Raw genomic sequence first — 6645 nt, forward strand, 5'->3', positions numbered from 1 at the left:
TTTTTTTTTTTACGTCCACAAACGTGCGAATAACGAAAAAACCCGTAAGTGAATCACAAAATAAATGCAAGTGCAAAGCACCACACGAAAAAGTGCACTTAGGGGTGTGCTTTGTCCTTCCCCCGAAGGGGATGGACCTCTACCCTGATCCCCTGGGGCACGAAGCTCCTGACAGGGACAAGGTTCTCATTTGGTCCACCTAGCCAAAAGGCCTGGCGGACCACTGTTCCTTGTGGCCAGCCGAAGCCAGCCACTCAGTACTTGGCCAGGGGGTTCTCCCGAAGAGAAAACCCCCTAGGGACAGGGGAGGAAGGAACCAAAAGGCCACACATCCTCTCCCTAGACTTCAGGGCAGGCCCGAGGACCCATACCCTCCATCCTGTGAGGAAATAAAACACACACATAAGGGTGAAAGTGACAAAACGTGGGAGAGTATAAATTAAATAAATAAAAAAATAAAAAAGTGGTAGTGCCAAATTGTGCACAGACCAGGCCCTGAGCTGAGGTTTACTACTGCTTTACAGCAGAACTAAAGGCAAAACTTTTTTCCCTGTTTTGAATGGAGTAAGGGAAAATTATAACCCTTTTCAGGCTTATTTTTGCCATCTGTGTCCCAGTGGGGGAGATTTCCCTTTACATCTTGTCCCATAGCCAAAACAGGAAGTGAGAGGAAATCCTTCGAAATAGATTTGTCTCCAGGATCGCCAGCACTAGTGCACCTATTGGAAGATTTCCCCTCTAATCCTCTTCTGGGAAGAACCCAAAATTTGGGATTTTTTTACTTTCACTGTCAGCCCTGGTTCACATTAATGCGGTGCAGCACACCGCATGTAATTCACACAGGAACTGCACCGCATTCCTGTGCAAATCACATGCCATGTCTGTGCGGTGTGATTTGAGCCATACATTTTGTATGGCTCAAATCGCATCGCAACTGCACCAAAAAGGTGCAGGGACTTTTTTTTCCTGCACCTAATTTGCATCACATGGGTGTTCACACCCATGTGATGCGAATCCTGGTAATTGCACTACATTTTGTGATCTGTTTCGGGGTGTCATTAATGTAACATTGACACTCGCACCAGATCGCATGGACGCCGTGTGATTGCAATGCGGTGTGGAAAACGCACAGGATTCGCGGGGTTTCCCGCACCGCATTAGTGTGAACCAGGGCTCAATGATAGTAGTAAACAGGACAAATAAAGAAGGGGAATCTCTCTGACAGCCATAGACAGCAATAAAAACCTGACAGGTGTTCTTATCCCTCTCTGCTCTGTTCAAAATGTAAAAAAAAGTTTTGCCTTTGGTTGTATGTTAAAGGAAAACAAGGTGGAAAGCCCATCACTGTATTCTTCATGCATACCTCCCAACCTTGGAACTTGGCAAAGAAGGATACTTTGGGACGGAGCAAACATGTGGCACAAGCAGCACTTCAGAAATGGTGAACTTGGCTGTGTCATACAGAATACATAGCGTAAGGTAGAACTATAGGCAATACTTTTTTTTTTAATTCTGGATAGAGCAAGAGAGGGTTTTAACCCCTGTCAGATTGTTTTTTTTTTTCTGTGTCCCATTGGGGAGGTTTCCCTTCACTTCCTATCCCATAGCCAAAACAGGAAGTGAGAGGAAATCCCTGCAAATTAAGAAAAACTAGTGTCCCTATTGAAACATTTCCCTCTATTAAATTTTTGGAGACAACCCAAAAGTTGGGATTTTCCTTTACTTTCACTTTCAATGATAATGGCAAACAGGACAAAGAGAGAGGATGAATGTCCCCAATGTGGGCACAGACAGCAATAAAAACTGACAGGGGTTCCAATCCCTCTCCACTCTATCTAAAAACTAATTAAAAATGTTTGCCTTTAGTTATACTTTAAATCACAGATTAACTACCTGCCGACCGCTCACAGTAAATGTACTGTGAGTGGGCAGCAGGTACAGGCACAGTCACGTGTGTGACTGGCCTTCTTACGGGTTTGGGGAGCGCATTCGAGTGCCCCCTGCCGACCGCTGTTGTGATTGGACACAGCATAAGTTTGGCAGAAGATTTCAGCAAATGATCTCAGCTGAAACCTGCTGATCAGTTGTGTCCAATCACACACATAGTTCTGTGTTTACAAACACACAGAACTGTGTACATAGGAACAGCGATCTGGCTGTTTCTTATCCCTGAATAGCAGAAAAAACAGCCAGATTAGTACGTAAAAGTAAACCTCAGCTTAAAAAAAAAAAAAAAAATCCCCTGCAAGGTAACCTCAAGTAAAACATTACACATTAATCTTGTTAGACACATGGTTAACCCCTTAATTGTCTCTAGATGTTAACCCATTCCCAGCCAGTACAGGTTCAATGTACAATATTATCACTGATCACTGTCACTAGCGATGTCATTGTCAGTTAGTGACCCTCCCCAGCCAGTGTCTGTTAGCACCAGATTGCCTGTTACAATATCACAGTCCCACTATAGGTCACTGATCACTGCCATTATAGTATAGTATCTATAGCTGTGTAAATTCCAATATTATTTTATTATGGTACTTATATAGTGCTGTCAATTTACGCAGCACTTTACATATATATTGTACATTCACATCAGTCCCTAACCCTCAAGGGGCATACAATCTAAGGTCCCTAACTCACATTCATATACAAGGGCCAATTTAGACAGGATCCAATTAACCTACCAGCATATCTTTGGAGTGTGGGAGGAAACCGGAGTACCCAGAGGAAACCCACGCAGGCACAGGGAGAACATGCAAACTCCAGGCAGGAGGTGCCATGGCTGGGATTCGAACCAACAACCCTAGTACTGCCAGGCGGAAGTGCTAACCATTTAGCCACTGTGCTGCCCATATATAATATAAATATAATACTAGAGTTTGTAGAAGCTATAACTTTCACACAAACCAATTATAGTTACATAGTTAATCTGGCTCAAAAAAGAAAAAAGTCCACCCAGTTTAACCATTAAAAAAAAAGAAAGTTGATCCAGAGGAAGGCAAAAAAACAGGGGGAAAAAAATTCCTTCCTAATCCATCGAGAGGCAATCGGATATTCCCTGGATCAACTTTACCTATAAATGTTAGTAACCAGTTATATTCTGTGTATCCAAGAAATAATCTAGGTCTTTTTTCAAAGCAATCCACAGAGCTGGCAGAACCAACTCTTGAGGGAGTCTTCCACATTTTCACAGTTTTTACTGTGAAGAAACCTTACAGTGTTTGGAGATTACATTTTTTAAACTTTTCCTCCAGGCGTAAAGAGTGCCCCCTTGTCCTCTGTGTTGACCTCAGGGTGAATAGCTCTACACCAAGTTCACTATATGAACCACGGATGTATTTATACATGTTGATCATATCCCCCCCTAATCTCCTCTTGTCAAGAGAGAATAAATTCAGTTCCTCTAATCTTTCCTCATAGCTGATCTCCTCCATGCCTCTTATCAGTTTAGTTGCCCTTCTCTGTACTTTCTCCAGTTCCCCAATGTTCTTTTTGTGAATTGGTGTCCAAAACTGAGCTGCATATTCCAGATGAGGTCTTACTAATGATTTTTACAGGGGTAAAATTATCTCTCTCTCTCTCTCTCTCTCTCTCTCTCTCTCTCTCTCTCTCTCTGGAGTCTATACCTCTTTTAATACAAGAATACAAGAGAGGATTTTGTTCGCTTTAGAAACCGCAGCTTGGCATTGCATGCCATTATTAAGCTTGTGATCTACCAGAACTCCCAGATCCTTCACCACCATTGATTCCCCCAGTTGTACCCCCCCAGTATGTATGATGCATGCATATTCTTAGCCCCCAAGTGCATCACCTTACATTTATCAACATTAAACCTCATTTGCCACATAGTCGCCCAATTAAACAGTGCATTGAGGTCGGCTTGTAAATTGGAGACATCCTGTAAGGATGTTACTCCACTGCACAGCGTGGTGTCATCTGCAAAGACTGAAATGGGACTTTTAATCCCAGACCCTATATCGTTTATAAATATATTAAAAAGTAAGGGTCCCAACACTGAACCCTGGGGTACACCACTGACAACCCTAGACCATTCAGAGTATGAATCATTAACCACTACTCTTTGAATACGATCTTTTAGCCAGTTTTCTATTCATTTACATACACATTTTTCCAAGCCCGTAGACTTTACCTTACACATTAGCCATGTGTGGGGAACGGTGTCAAACGTTTTTGCAAAATCCAAGTATATCACGTCCACCGCCGCCCCTCTGTCCAAGGTTTTGTTCCCCGCCTTATAAAAAGAACTCAGATTTGTTTGACAACTTCTGTCTTTCATGAATCCATGCTGTCTGTTGCTTAAAATATTTTTTAATTATATACACTTACTGGAATTTTTTTTTTACTGAAGACATGGAGCAGAATACTTTTTGGCCTAAATTTATGAGGAAATTTGATTTTTGTTTCTTTTTTTATTGGATATTTGTTATAACAGAAAGTAAAAAAAATATATATATTTTCGTTGATATTTTACTTATTCTAAGAATAAGTGGTGATCAAATACAACCAAAAGAAAGCTCTATTTGTGTGAAAAAATTATATATTTTCATTTGTGTACAGTGTTGCATGATTGTGCAATTTCCAGTTAAAGTAGCACAATGCTGAATAGCAAAAAAATGCCCTTGTCATGAAGGGGGTAAAACTTTCCAGAGGTCAAGTAGTTAAACCCTCAGCATTTCAAATTTAGAATAAAATGAACATTTCACAATAAATTGGTAAAATTCTTATCCAGCACTTTCAGTTTACAACTTTTGGTTCTGCTGGTTCTTGCTTTCTCAATGCTACTTCTAGTCTTCAAAGAAAAGAGTAAGGGCCTCATGCAAACTGTAGCTATAAAACACTCATTTTACAGGCGGTTTACTTTTTTTTTTCTGCCTCTGAACACACCTTATATCTTAGCACACATAGGCATTTAGAGGCAGGAGCGTTTAGGTGCAGCAATCTGAATGCAACAAAATTGTGTTCGTGACAGGAGCGTTGGGGCAGAACAAATGCCTGATGCTGCTATATGAGTGTAAATGCCCTTACATGCTAGGTCAGTGATGGCGAACCCGTGGCACGCGTGCCACAGCCGGCACGCCGAGCCTTATCTGTGGGCACGCCAGGAGAATCCAGCGGCGCGCTGTCTTCCCGGCTGTAGTGTGCGTGACAGCCGGGTCCCAAGTGCGCATGCACAAGAAGCAGTGCTCTTTGTGAATGGTAAGGCGGTACCTGGGACACATGACAGATCCCAGAAGCCGCAGGACCAATCACAAAGCGCAGCGCTTCTCGCGCATGCGCACTGGGCATCCGGCTGTCCGCCCACACTACAGAAGCCGGGAAGACAACGCGCGGCTGGATAAAGGAACAGGTAAGATAAAAAAAAAAACTCTGCGGAAGTAAGAGCGGGTACCTGTCAAATTCAGGTACCCGCTCCCCCTCCCTCCCCAAAGGTCAGCAGTCATCCCTGTACTGTCCGCAGTCTCTGGTCATCCCTGTGCTGTCCGCAGTCTCTGGTCATCCCTGTGCTGTCCGCAGTCTCTGGTCATCCCTGTGCTGTCCGCAGTCTCTGGTCATCCCTGTGCTGTCCGCAGTCTCTGGTCATCCCTGTGCTGTCCGCAGTCTCTGGTCATCCCTGTGCTGTCCGCAGTCTCTGGTCATCCCTGTGCTGTCCGCAGTCTCTGGTCATCCCTGTGCTGTCCGCAGTCTCTGGTCATCCCTGTGCTGTCCGCAGTCTCTGGTCATCTCCTGTGCTGTCCGCAGTCTCTGGTCATCTCCTGTACTGTCCGCAGTCTCTGGTCATCTCCTGTACTGTGTCCGCAGTCTCTGGTCATCCCTGTACTGTGTCCGCAGTCTCTGGTCATCCCTGTACTGTGTCCGCAGTCTCTGGTAATCCCTGTACTGTCCGCAGTCTCTGGTCATCCCTGTACTGTGTCCGCAGTCTCTGGTCATCCCTGTACTGTCCGCAGTCACTGGTCATCCCTGTACTGTGTCCGCAGTCTCTGGTCATCCCTGTACTGTCCGCAGTCTCTGGTCATCTCCTGTACTTTCCGCAGTCACTGGTCATCCCTGTACTGTCCGCAGTCACTGGTCATCCCTGTACTGTGTCCGCAGTCTCTGGTCATCTCCTGTACTGTGTCCGCAGTCTCTGGTCATCCCTGTACTGTGTCCGCAGTCTCTGGTCATCCCTGTACTGTGTCCGCAGTCTCTGGTCATCCCTGTACTGTGTCCGCAGTCTCTGGTCATCCCTGTACTGTGTCCGCAGTCTCTGGTCATCCCTGTACTGTGTCCGCAGTCTCTGGTCATCCCTGTACTTTCCGCAGTCTCTGGTCATCCCTGTACTGTCCGCAGTCTCTGGTCATCTCCTGTACTGTCCGCAGTCTCTGGTCATCTCCTGTACTGTGTCCGCAGTCTCTGGTCATCTCCTGTACTGTGTCCGCAGTCTCTGGTCATCTCCTGTACTGTGTCCGCAGTCTCTGGTCATCTCCTGTACTGTGTCTGCAGTCTCTGGTCATCTCCTGTACTGTGTCCGCAGTCTCTGGTCATCTCCTGTACTGTCCGCAGTCTCTGGTCATCTCCTGTACTGTCCGCAGTCTCTGGTCATCTCCTGTACTTTCCGCAGTCTCTGGTCATCCCTGTACTGTGTCC

This window comes from Staurois parvus, unplaced genomic scaffold (genome assembly GCF_062004578.1).
Source record: "Staurois parvus isolate SC_StPar_1 unplaced genomic scaffold, SC_StPar_1.0 ptg000147l, whole genome shotgun sequence".
Lineage (NCBI taxonomy): Eukaryota > Metazoa > Chordata > Amphibia > Anura > Ranidae > Staurois > Staurois parvus.